Below are 13841 nucleotides of genomic sequence, written 5' to 3' on the forward strand. Positions count from 1 at the left end.
TTCCAGATGCACAGAAAGTCAAAATTATCGCCCTCAAACTTAAGAAACATGCTTCTATTTGGTGGAAAAACCTCAAAAGAAAGTGGGAACATGAGGGAAAGCACAAGAGCACCAGGAAATTTCTACAAGATCATTACTACCAGGGTAATTTTATCTAGTTGTAAAATCTTCTTTATCTGTAGAAGAATATATTAGAGAATTTGAACAGCTCATGATGAAGTGTAACATTCAGGAGAAGGAGGAGTAAACAATAGCCCGATACCTTACAGGCTTAAACACAAATATCAGTCATCCAATCCAGCTTCAGCACTATTGAACCTTGGATGATATCATCCATTTAGCCATGTGTGTTGAGAAGCAGACACCCAAGAGATCCACTTTCCAACCTTTGTCCTCTAGGGGTTATCCTAAAGGCTGTAAGGCAGAATTTCAATAGACTAACTCCTCAAGCAAGCCGTAATCTACCACTATGCACAAACCACTATCTAATGCTGCTAAGGAATCTAGCTCTAAAGTAATTAAATGCTTTAAATGCCAAGGATTTGGCCACATTGCTGCGGACTATCTTACTCAAAAGGTTGTCACCATTAGGGAAGGACTAGAGTATGAGGTACTTAAAGAAGATGAGGAGGACGTTGAGTTCTATGGCACTGATCTCGTATATGATGAAAAGGTCACGCCTGCTGATCAGGGAGAAGCATTGGTGCTTAGATGAAGTCTGCATACAACTATAGTCAAAGAAGAACTTTGGCTATGACGTAACATTTTTCACACTCGTTGCATAACCCAAGGAAAAGTTTGTAATGTCATCATTGATAGTGGAAGCTGTAAAAATGTAGTATCTAACTACATGGTGGAGAAATTGAAGTTGCCAATATAAGATCATCTATAACCTTACAAGCTTCACTGGCTCAACAAAGGAAATGAGATAAAAGTTTCTAAACAATACCTTGTGACCTTTTCTATTGAGAATCAATATTGTGATAAAGTTTTATGTGATGTTGTTCTTATGGATGCATGCCACCTTCTTTTGGAGAGGCCATGGCAATATGACCGATATACTATGCACAACGAGTGAGCAAATACCTATTCTTTTACAAAAGATGGTGTCAAGTTCATACTAGCACCTTTACCACCCAACGAGATTAGCTAATCTTCAAGGGAATCTAGTGTCTCTAAGCCATTAGTGTCTTTGATGACTAAAGAGGAATTCAAGATGTTAAAGTCTGAAGCCCAAATGATGAGCTTTATTTTAATGCTTGAGATGAATAATGAGTCGGCCAATCCATCAGGAGTCATTCCACTATTGTCAAAATTTCCAAATGTAATATCTAATGAGATATCATAAGGGTTGCCTCCTATGTAAGACATACAGCACACTATTGACTTCATTCTAGGAGCAGTCATTCCTAACAAGCCTACTTATAGGATGAGTCCCCAGGAACATGCCAAAGTCCAATGGCAAGTTAAAGAGTTGTTGAAGAAAAGGTTAGTTCGAGAAAGTATCAGCCCTTATGATGTACCTGTTCTTCTAGTACCTAAGAAGGATGGGAGTTAGAAAATGTGCATTGATTGCTGAGCTGTCAACAAGATCACTATTAAGTATCAATTTTCAATACCTTGACTTGATGATATGCTAGACTAGCATGGTGCCATTACTTTCTCTAAAATTAACCTTCGTAGTGGGTACCACTAAATTAGAATTCGGCTAGGAGATGAGTGAAAGACTGCTTTCAAGACCAGAGATGGCTTATATGAGTGGAATGTGATGCCTTTTGGGTTAATAAATGCCCCTAGCACATTTATATGCCTGATGAATCAGGTATTGAGACCCTTCATTAGAAAATTTATTGTTATGTACTTTGACGATGTTCTTATTTATAGCAAGAATCAAGAAGAACATTTAGATCACTTGCAGCATGTTTTTCAAGCCTTGCATGAATAGAAGCTTTATGCAAATCTCAAGAAGTGCACCTTCCTCACTAGTGAAGTTGTGCTCCTGGGTTACATCATGACCGCAGAGGGTGTTCATGTTAATCCAAGCAAAGTTGCAACCATTGACAGCTGGCCAATTCCAAAATCTATCTAAGAGGTTCGAAGCTTCCACAGATTAGCTTCTTTCTACAGGAGGTTCATTTACAATTGTAGCTCTATTGCTACACCACTTATAGATTGTACTAAAGGAAAGAAGTTTCAGTGGACAGAGCAAGCTTAGAAAAGCTTAGAGGAGCTTAAGAAGAAGTTGATCGAAGCTCCAGTCCTAGCTCTTCCTAATTTTAACCAAGTGTTTGAAGTTAGCTGTGATGCTTCTAACACTGGTATTGGTGCTGTCTTAAGCCAGGAAGGCCATCCCATTATCTTTTTTAGTGAGAAGCTCAATGATGCCAAGCTTAGGTATTCTACCTATGACAAAGAATTTTATGCTATTGTTTGAGCTCTCCAATATTGGAGTCATTATCTCCTGAATAAAGAGTTCATACTTTTTTTTTATCATGAGGCTCTCAAGTATTTGAATTCCCAGCAGAAGATCAGCCGCAGACATGCCCATTAGAGTGAACTTTTACAATCTTATCCATTCCTTGTCAAGAATAAGGCTGGAAATTTGAACTCCATAGCTGATGCTCTTAGCCATCAACATATGCTACTTATAACACTACAAACTAAAGTTGTTGGGTTTGACCTTATCAAACAATTGTACTAGGATGATCTTGATTTTCATGGAGTATGGGAAGCAACTGTAAATTAACCTTTCCATTAGTTCTATAAACACAACGGGTTTCTATTTTGAGGCAAAACCCTATGCATTCCACAGGGTTCTTTGAGATAAACATAAATTGGGAAGCACATGATGGTGGATTAGTTGGACATTTTGGATGGGATAAAACAGTTGATCTAGTGAAGGAGAACTTTTACTGGCCTCGACTGGAATAGGATGTCAACAGGAATATACAGAGATGTAGAATTTATCATTTGGCTAAACCCAGGGGTAAGAATACTAGATTATACATGCCTCTGCCAATTCCAGAAGCACCTTGGGAAGATATAACTATGGATTTTATTCTGGGTTTACTATGAACTCAAAGGCAAAAAGATTCTGTCATGGTAGTTATAGATCATTTTTCAAACATGGCCCATTTCATTCCATGCTAGAAGACCAATGATGCTGTTCAAGTAGTAGACTTGTACTTTAAGGAGATTGTGCATCTTCATGGCATTCATAAAACTATCACTTCTGACTGTGATATGAAGTTTCTTAGCCACTTTTGGAGGACGCTATGGAAGAAGATGGGAACTAAGCTCCAGTTTAGCAGCACTAGTCATCCCTAGACAAATGGTCAAACTGAAGCTATAAATAAGATTCTTGGTAATCTTCTTCACAGTTTTGTGGGGAAGAATTTGAAGCAGTGGGATCTCATTCTTGCTCAAGTTGAGTTTGCTTATAATAACTTTGTCAACCAACCAACTGGGAAGTGTCTGTTTGAAGTTGTTTATGGCACTCGTCCCTTTAGTCTACTAAACTTGACCCCTTCACTTGATAAGTAGCAATGTAGCTCTGATGCTGACCAAAAGGCTAAGGAAATTAAGAAGTTGCATGACCAAGTCCGTGAGCGAATCTAAAAGCAAAATTTGAGATACAAGGCTCAATATGACAAGCGTTGAAGACAGCAGACTTTTAAGGTAAGAGACTTAGTTTGGATACATTTACAAAAGGAACAATTTCCTGAACAGCCAAATTCCAAGTTATCCCCAAGAGCTTATGGTCCATTCAAGATAGTGCAAAAGATCAATAACAATGCTTAAAAGGTTGAATTACCTGGTTCTTATGGTGTATCTGCCACCTTTAGTTTTGCTTATCTATCTTCTTACATTGATCATGATGTCGAATTTGACTTGAGGGTGAGTTCCATCGACCTTGGGGAGGATGAAATAGAAAACGGCAGAAACGAAAGCTGATGAAGTTACTGCATTGAAGCCTTAGAAACGTCTATTCATGCCTTAAAAATGTTCCCCATTTAAAAGCATTCAAAACCCATTTGTAACCTGTGAAACCCCTGTTTTAATTCTTCTGTTTCATTTCTATTTCGTTTGGCCATGACTCTAGCATAAATAGGCCATGGATCTAGTGTAATAAGCAGCTAAGTTTTGAAAATAAACAAAAGTGCATTTTTCCATTCAGACTCTGTGCCATATCACTTTTGACTTCCCATATAGCTTCTTCTTGAGGCTGGTTATACCATAACACTTTCATCAAAGCAATTTCTTTCAATCGTAGCTTCTTCACTAGTCTATCAAGAATGGTAACAGGGAGTTCTTTATATGGAAAATTTGAATTTAATTGAATCTATTAAGTCTCTATCACATGAGAAAGGTCATATAAATATTTTTGCAGCATCGATATATGAAACACTGGATGAATACTCGAGAAATGAAACGATAATGCCAAAATAACTATACCAACCCTCTTTAAGATATTAAATGGACCAATATGCCTTAGGTTCAGTTTACCTTTCTTTCCAAATCTCATCACTCCTATCATAGGAGATACATTAAGAAATACTTTATCCTTAATCATAATTTTTAAATCCTGACGACGATTATCAACATAAGACTTTTGTCAACTCTGCACTCTTACCAATCTTTCTCTAATTATTTTCACTTTTTAAATAACATCTTGTACTAGATCTGGTCCCAAAAGCTTAACATCACTAATACCAAACCATCCAATAGGGAATCTATACCATTTGCTATATAGTGAGTACCTCGTATCGAGCTACTTAATAACATTATTATAAGCAAACTTAACCAAGGCCAAATGGCAATCCCAACTACCACCAAAACCTAAAATACAATATTTTTTCCATTTAGATAATGGTGCTAAATCTTCAAAGTAAGCACTACCACAACCAATTCTAAATCATGTATTAGATAGTTTTGCTCATGCTTCTTAAGTTTTTCTTGAGGCATAAGCAATAACTCGTCCATGTTACATTAAGACATAATCCAGACCTATATGAGAAGCATTATAATAAACGCATACCTTCCAGAGCTTGATGGTAAGCTTAAAACTAGTGCAAAAGTTAAACATTCCTTCAACTTTTGAAAATTCACCTCATACTTATCATTCCATTCAAATTTCACATTCTTCTAGGTTAGTATCATCAATGGAGAAGCAATCTTGGAGCAATCCTTAACAAAACGATGATAATACCCTATAAGGTCCAAGAATCTCTGAATTTTTATGACTGTCATTAGTTGTGGCCTATTCTGCATTGCTTCTACTTCACTTAGGTTCACTTAAATACAATCTTTAGAAATAACATGTTCTAATAAAGCAACTTTATAAGCCAAAATTCACATCTAAAGAATTTGGCATAAAGTTATTTTTAATGACCCTAAATTTTAAATTGAACAAAAATTCTCCCAATGGATACTTTATTTAAATAAATTTTATAGTAAGTAGAAATTGATAGTTTAAAGGGACTCATGCTAGAAATTTTCTTGAGGATCTAAAGTTCAAATTTTTTGGGCAAAAGTTTAGTTTTAAAATTGTAGGAAAATCTTGTATACTTTGTTGTAATACTATCGTGCCTTTTCTTGTGTTTTCTCTTGCTTATTTTGTAATTTTTCCAAAAATCCTTTTGATCTGTTTTACTTTCTTATGCGAAATGAAAAAAAGAGCATTTTTTTCATTTCTCCACCGCCATTATACACTCCTCTAGACACTCCAAGTCAGTTTATTTGCTTTACTCTTATAAACCTTCTTAGTTCGTTGTGGTATGAGATCGTTTTTGCTGCTGTTGCTTCATCCTTTTCATTCATATTTCCAGCCATATTGAAGTTCAGTTGCTGACTTCCTTTCCCTGTCTTCGTGCTGATCTGTGTCAACATGAGTCCGTGAGGTGTGTGCTAGCTACTATTTTATGTTTTTTTACTAAGAGAGAGCATGTAGTTGTTGAATTTCTTAGTTTGTCGTTTCTTAATGCTGCCTCTATTTTAAGTTGACAGCCATGCGTGTGTTCATTTTCAACATCGCCGACGATCTTCTAGGTGTCTGAACAGAAACATCTTTCCCTCTCAGCTCCTGTTCTTCTGTTGTCGTCGCTGGAGCTGTGGGTGATTGGAAACTTCAATCTTGCTTCTCCTCCTTTCGTGCGTCGCTGTGGGTGCAGTTGTTAGTGAGTGAATTCTTCCTTCTTCTGTTTCGATCCACTTCTTTCTCTTCCTCTTCCTTATCATTATAGGTTCATGTCTGAAGGTTTAAACTACTTGTTATTAATTTGGTATGTGGGAATTTTAATAGTTGAAGTTGCTAATTGTGCCTCTGTTTGCTGAATACATGTGTGTGATCAAAACTAATGGCTATAACAAAAAAAAAAGAAGAATTATTTTTCTCTATTTCTATGATTGTGTGACTTCATGAATAAGCTGGATTTATTGGAGTATTGGTGTTGTAGAATTGTTGGAAGAAATGTGGGGAGAGATTTGAAGAGAAAAATTTAGTGTTAAAACTTGAAAGTTTATGCATGTAAGGTGTTTGATAGAATACCCATTAAGAAAGCTTTGCTTAAAGATATTTTTTCAAATTCTCTAAATTATGGTGAGAAGCATGATTGATTTAAATACTATTTAGTTGAGTTTAACTTGAAATTGGCAAAGAAATTTAATTATGAAAAACATTATTTGTGGTTATGTGTTTATTGAAAAATTTAACGAATAATTGAGTGGTTTGAATGTTAATTTTATTTACTTATATTTAGAAGAGAAATCATAGTGATATAAAATCTGTTGGTTTACATGTTAGATTAATTTAGAGCATCATTGAATGAAGCAAGAAATTGATAGAGTCTGACTATAAGATTTTTGAAAATTCAGGTAAGTAGGTAGCGTTTTGAATAATTTTTTAGTAAATTGTTTATAAAATCTGTTTATTTAATATTTTACTATTAATCCTTTATAAATTTTACAAACATTCTTATTTATCATATTTTTCTAATAATTGTTTTATTAATGGAAATATGTTAAGTTTACTTATAGTTTGTGTTGATTGACAAGTAATGATGAAAAATGAAAGTCGAATAGTGTTTGAAAAAAATTTTGAAATTGTTTTCTTTCTTCATACGTGTTTAATTTTACTTAGGAGGATTAAGTTCAAAATGCTGAATGTTAACAGCAGTTCCGTTAACTCCTCGCACGTTATGATTCACCTAGCTATAGGAGGATACTTATAGGAAGTGATAGTCTCGTGCAAAGGCTAATGCACATGAATTGGAGGGATGGTATTCGTGAGCACTATACTCATGCTTGTTTTTATGAGCTTCATGCCTACGCTTAATTCGTGTTTTTTGCTATGCTTGTTTCGTGGCTTCCAGCTATGCCTGATTGGTTACTATTCTCATGGATTGTGTGACTACGCTTGATTGGTTATTCACCCTCGCAGACTATGTGTCCACGTTTATTATTCATTCTGATAAAGCCCTCCTAGATTTAAATTGAAATCTATTATTTTTGTGTTAATTCTTTGAAAGGATTCTATCTAATTATACTAGTACTTGAGATGATTACATTCATTGAGCTATAAAAATCTTGATCAATCTATATCGTTTTATTAGTATTATTCAATTTCAGGATTGTATTACTGAAAAAGAATTATTCTTTATTTTTAATTTATGCTTTAGAATTTGATGATATTATTTTAGACTAAATCTATTAATTCTATCTTCATAATTTTTATGTATAATTTTATTTAGAATGCTACTCACCAAAAAATTTTTTAGTCTTAAATATTGTAAATGATCCTGCGCCTCCAACAGATTGTTAAGGGCCTTTTGTTTCCTTTTTGGAAAAGTATATTGCAACTATTATTTTGGTAAAACTAAGCATGGTATTTTGTAATTATAATTTAGTGTTGCACATACACTAGAGTTAGGTCCTAATTTTATTCAATCATTATGTAAATTGTTGGGATAGAGTTAGTCTCCTTATTGGTTTGGTTGGTAGGTTCTGTTGTGTTGTCAAAATTTTAGGAGGTCCGAATTATAAGGGAGACTGTTAAAATTTCTATAAAATATTTAAAGTTTTTATGAACTTTATTATTATATATGACTATATATATATATATATATCTCAATATTTTAGCTTAATTTCTAGTTATTATGGTTTTGAAATATGAATTCTCTTTATATTTCATGCTGGTCATACCTTTAATAGCGGGGTGTGACATTATTACTCCCTCAACATCTATAAAATAAATTGAAAATGATGTTCATGCTCCTCAAGCTCCTTGAATATATCAAAATATTGTAAATGAAAACGATCATGAACTTATCAAGGAATGATCTAAACACCCAATTCATTAGATCCATAAATATTATTGCTGCACTAGTTATCTCGAATAACATTACAAGAAATTCATAATGACCATATCGGGTTTTAAATGCATTCTTTGGTATGTCCTCCTTCTTGATCTTTAACTGATAATAACTCGAATGCAAATCTATTTATATATTTATTTATTTTTTTAAAAGACACTAAGCTTATTGCCATTGATTAAAGAGACATAAATCCAAGGTAATGAGTACTTATTTATCACAGTCACATAAAGCATGCACCAATCACCTTATGGCATGGCCCCAAATGGTATTTCCTACAACTAACACAAGAAACTCTAATGTAACCTAATTGATTCATGACCAACTGACCTTGGTCTAATATTTCCAAAATTAGATCTCACAATAGAGGTATCTACTAATGGCGAACCATATGATTTAGGTCCAGGTGGTGCACTGCAAAAGCAAGATTGACTTGAAACCGATGACTCTTGGAGGAAAAACTAGAAAATTTTTCATCATCATCTCTTGTGCACTTCTATGAAGTTGCTTCCTCTAACTTATGCCAAATTTCAATTCTCAATGCATTACTATTTCAGCATAAGTAACATTACGACCCAATATAGGAGCTATGTTATCATGTATATCTATCAACAACCCATGAACAAATCTACTGATCTATTATCGACACAATATGGGAGGTAAAGAAAGATAACTCTTGTGAACTTCTTAGCATATTCCCCTATTGACATTCCCTTACTGCATTTTAAAGTTAAAAACTCTTTAATTTTTTGTATCTTCAATACTTTAGGAAAGATAACGATTTAAAAAGGTAGTTTTGAACTCCTCCCATGACAAAGACGATACCTTAGTTGCATGCAAACCTGGGACTGCTTTTAGCCAAGTGCTTGCTACTCCTTATAGCTGAAACATTATGAACTCAACATACTGAACATCTCAAGCCTGACATCTCTTTTCAATATCTTCAAGAAATTTGATTGGATCTTCCTGTATATTGGTCCCATAAAAGGAAGGAGAATTTAATCTTATAAATTCTGACAATTTAACCGCAGGGATTTTCCTCTTGTGTATTATTTGTAGAAGGGGAAGTTTATTCCTTGGACTGAAAACTTGCTCGTCCAGCCATAGAAGGAATATCTTGAAGAGGTTTAAGAATTCAACCAACCTTATTCTTAATTCTACTTCAATGCTATCCTCTACCTTTTGGGGCAAATCATTGGTTAAAGACATTTTACTCAAAGCCCTGTTGTCAGTAGAGTTTCTAATAGACACTTGACATCCATGTAGCATTTTTACTGATCAAAGAAACATAGGGAAGGTCCAATTTTAAGAAATAACACCAATGTGTAAAGGAAAATCAAATGAAATAAAAGAAATAACATTCAAGGACTTTCAATAGGACTTTCAATAATGCCTCAATTGTGATTATGTCTGGGTTCATAATAATAATTGAGACCACACTGAAGAATCCTTACTCCATGTACTATATAAAACCTAAGCTTTGATACCAAACTATCACATCCTACAAATGGAGGGTGATCAGCACGAGACATGAATGACATCACACATCCCTTAAACCTCAAATCGAGAAATTTTTCAATTTCCAAAACATAATTAGATTTACATTGAAATTACGACATCCTTAATAGTATTTGTTATAATGAAAGTTTTAATATTTTTATAAAAATTTCGATAGAACCCCTATAGATAGGATCTTGCAAAATCTTTACAATAAAAAATATTACCATATGCATTCAACAATTTGGAACTACGTTCTCTAGTAGCAAATAGTCAACATATAAAAAAATAAAATAAAATTAAGATCCTATTTATAATTAACATGGAGCACCTAAAACATAATCTAAAAATAAAATACATTATTTAATTTTTTACATCAAAAGAAAAGGCTCTTCCAAAGATAAATATTCACCCAACATAGTTGTAAGCCCCTTAATGAAAATCCTTATATCAGGTCACAGGCTCGATTCTCATGCTGCTAAAGAAGGACTTTCATTATTTTTTTTCATTTTAGCTTTATCAAAATTACCATTATGCCCTCAATACCATTAGCTTTATTTTCTTCTCCCGGATTCATTTCCTTTTGAACTTCTGGAGACAGAGAGAAGTCTAAACATCCTGATTTTTTCTCCTTATTCTCCTTCCTTTCTCCACCGTCTTTAACGTCGTTGGCGTGGTTGTGAGTGACCACGTCGTTCGCCGTTTGTAGGAGGTCCAGACCGCAATTCTCACCCTTCCTTGCTTCTTATTGCCATCTGTTTAGCCTCACCGGTTGCTGTTTAGTTTGTCTATCATCAGAAATTATGGTGGCCAAAGTTCCTCTCTTTCGTTTCCAGCTGTCTTTGGCGAAGGAGGGTGCTCGTTGCCACCTTGCAACATTCAGGTCCTTCACTGTTCTTCTCATCTTCGTCGGTCTTTACCACTCGCCGTTCGTGTTCATGCTGTGGGTGGGTGTGAAAGCTGAATCCTGGCATTCGGGTGCTATTCGTGAGTCCTTTGCTTCTTGATCTGGTTCTGTTGGCTTTACTCTTTTCTTTTGTTTCGTGTGTCATACTAGAATTTCTTCCCTGTTCTGCCGTAGGTCACGTCTCTTTCCTTGTCTCTGTCAATATTGAGGATTAAGGTGAGAAGACTTGAGCTATCCTTCTTGATGATTCTATGCGTGGGTGTTTGAATGGATGATTAAATTTGCTAAGTGTGTCTCTCTTTACTGACTATATCTGCGTGGGTATATTAAACAAAAAAAAAAAAAAATTGATTGATCACTTTTCTCTATTACTATGGCTCTGTAACTGTGGATGAGCTGGATTTATTTGAATATTGGTGTTGAAGAATTGTTGGAAGAAATTTGGGATGAGATTGAAGAGAAGAATTGAGTATTAAAACTTGTAAATTCATGTATGCAAGGTGTTTAATAACATGCCCATTAAAGGAGTTTTGTTTGATTATATATTTCTTGTTGAAAATTTATTAATTATGATGAGAAGAATTATTGATTCAAATGCTATTAAGCTGAGTTTAAGTTGAAGGCCGCAAAGGAATTTGACTATGAAAATATTCTTTGGGATATATGGTTGTTGAGAAATTATTGGTTAAGATTATGAATATTTTTTTTCCCTTCCTCTTATCTACTATGAGTAATGTGAAGTTGGGAGGTGATTTTCATCAGGTATTGAAGTTGATTTATGTTGAAGAAGAAGTTTGATCAATTTAAATGCATGTTGACATTGAAAAAAAATTATGAAAAATGATTGGAATAAGATTTGGATAAAATGACATAGGTTTGTTAGTTAAATATAATTCATGCTTGCAAAATGTTGATACAATGTTTGAGGAAGGTGTTTGAAGTTTATTTGTGAGATCTCTTTAGAATTTTGGATTGAAGTCTTGAATAATAAAGTTTATAAATGTATAACAATAGTGTAATAGGTATATAAAGGCCAAATATCATCACTAAAAGACTAGTTGAACGTAAGTTACACATTTCGAGACTCTACAGATAATGAATAGTATCTTAGTTTTCTGTGATTTGCGTTAGTATTTTTCTTAAGTGATATACTTTTAAGTTTGATGAAGGCATTCTTATTTATTTATTTTTGGAAATTTTTGGCCACTTCACAAATGCAAGAATGGATATTATTTATGAAATTTTATTTTAATAAGTATCGAATTGAAGTTTAACATGATTCATGCGAGTTTAGTATTGAGAACAAAAATTGTATTTCAGAAATATCTATTTTTCTGGCATGTTCAAAAAGTGATTTTTAAGAGGACTTTAAGCATAACATTGTTACTAATGGTAGTTTCATTAACCCTTGGCACGTTGAACAATGACTAGCTAGTTTGAATTTCGTGAGCGTTGTACTCACGTTTGTTATTTGTGGGTCTCGTACCTACATTTGATTTTATGGCTTTAAGTCAAGTTTGGTTAGTATTATTCTCGTGGACCGTGTGTCCATATTTGTTTCGTAGCTTAGGCTGTGTTTGTTTATTTACTCTTATAAATTGTGTATTCACGTTTGTTACTTGTTTTGCAAAATCCTCAAAATATTAGGTTTCAATATTTTGTAAATACACACTTCATTGATTTTATTTAATAAAGGATATTATTTTTATTTATTTACTTAATTTATTTTATTTTACAAGAGTAAAGTGTTGAGGCTGTTTTGTCATTGTTAATTTAATGGTTTAGTATTTCGAAGCTATATGAAATTTCTTAATCTTCAAGTTTATGATTACATTATATTGATTGTTCTTAGTTAACATATTTAAATTTTCAATGTTTGCAGTAAGTAAGTTTGCTACTTTTATACAAATATGAATAAATTATACTCCTTTAGCATATCAAAATCAAATAATTAATTCATTCACATTTTATTATTATGATTAATATTTTCAAATTTTGTGAGCTATTATATTGAATTATTTTCCTTTCAATTATTTTATACAATGATAAGTTTATTATTTTGTTCTTTTAACTTCTATTTTTCGGGAAGCTATTCATTGAAAAATTATTTTGTTCTCAGATTCATTAGTTGACGGCTTCTCAATATGACCCCCACTAAACCAACACCATCTTTTGATGCAGTTGTTCCAAGATATAATAAAAATACAATCTAATTAGGTAAGCATAAATCTTTATTTGACTAAAGTTTTTGGGTTATTACAGCATCCGTCTCTCCTCCTAACCAGGATGTTCTTACTCTCATAAAAAAAAAAAAATTTGGCCAAGGTCTCACCAAAAAAATTTAACATACATTATTTTTTGACCAACTAACATACATTGTAATATCTATTTACTTAAATGAAAAAGAACAATACTCATGCATACTCTACCAATACTAATTATAAAAGGCAAATTTTTAAAATTCTATTTGATTTTAAACATAGGGTCAAGATGTAGTAGTATTTTTTTTTTCTTCAGATTACCCATTCTTAATTGTATCAAGTTATAATTTTTAGATAGATCTTATTGTGATCCATTAATTTTAGTGAAATCCAAAATTAGAAAGTCAAATATTTCCTTATAAGTTTAATGTATTATGAACTATCTTTCATTAAGAATTTTGAAGTTGGTTTATCTTTGTCCTATAATGCTGTCGCCAAAATTAAAGTATATTTAGTTGCAATTATATTTGTCACCACAAAAAATCCTTAATAATTAGATTTTGGTAGTAGTAATCCTTTAATAGTTAAAAGTTGCTACTAAAAACTTTTAGCAACAACTTTTAAACTTTGACAATGACAAAAGTTTTTTTTTTAGTGACAATACAATAATCTTAATTAAGTGTACCATATTATCTATGCTATGTTCAACAAAAATATATCCTGTTGCACCAGTTCAATTAAATAAAATCTAATATGTCATTATTTTAAATGGTTTTTATTTTTGAAATAGAGCATCTCCTTAATTTCTTTTTCTCTCGTCCATCATGAACGGCTAGGTTAATTTATACTTATAATCATATGATATAA

This window comes from Prosopis cineraria, unplaced genomic scaffold (assembly GCF_029017545.1).
Source record: "Prosopis cineraria cultivar Desert tree isolate PC_DT_omini unplaced genomic scaffold, ASM2901754v1 PC10, whole genome shotgun sequence".
Taxonomy (NCBI): domain Eukaryota; kingdom Viridiplantae; phylum Streptophyta; class Magnoliopsida; order Fabales; family Fabaceae; genus Prosopis; species Prosopis cineraria.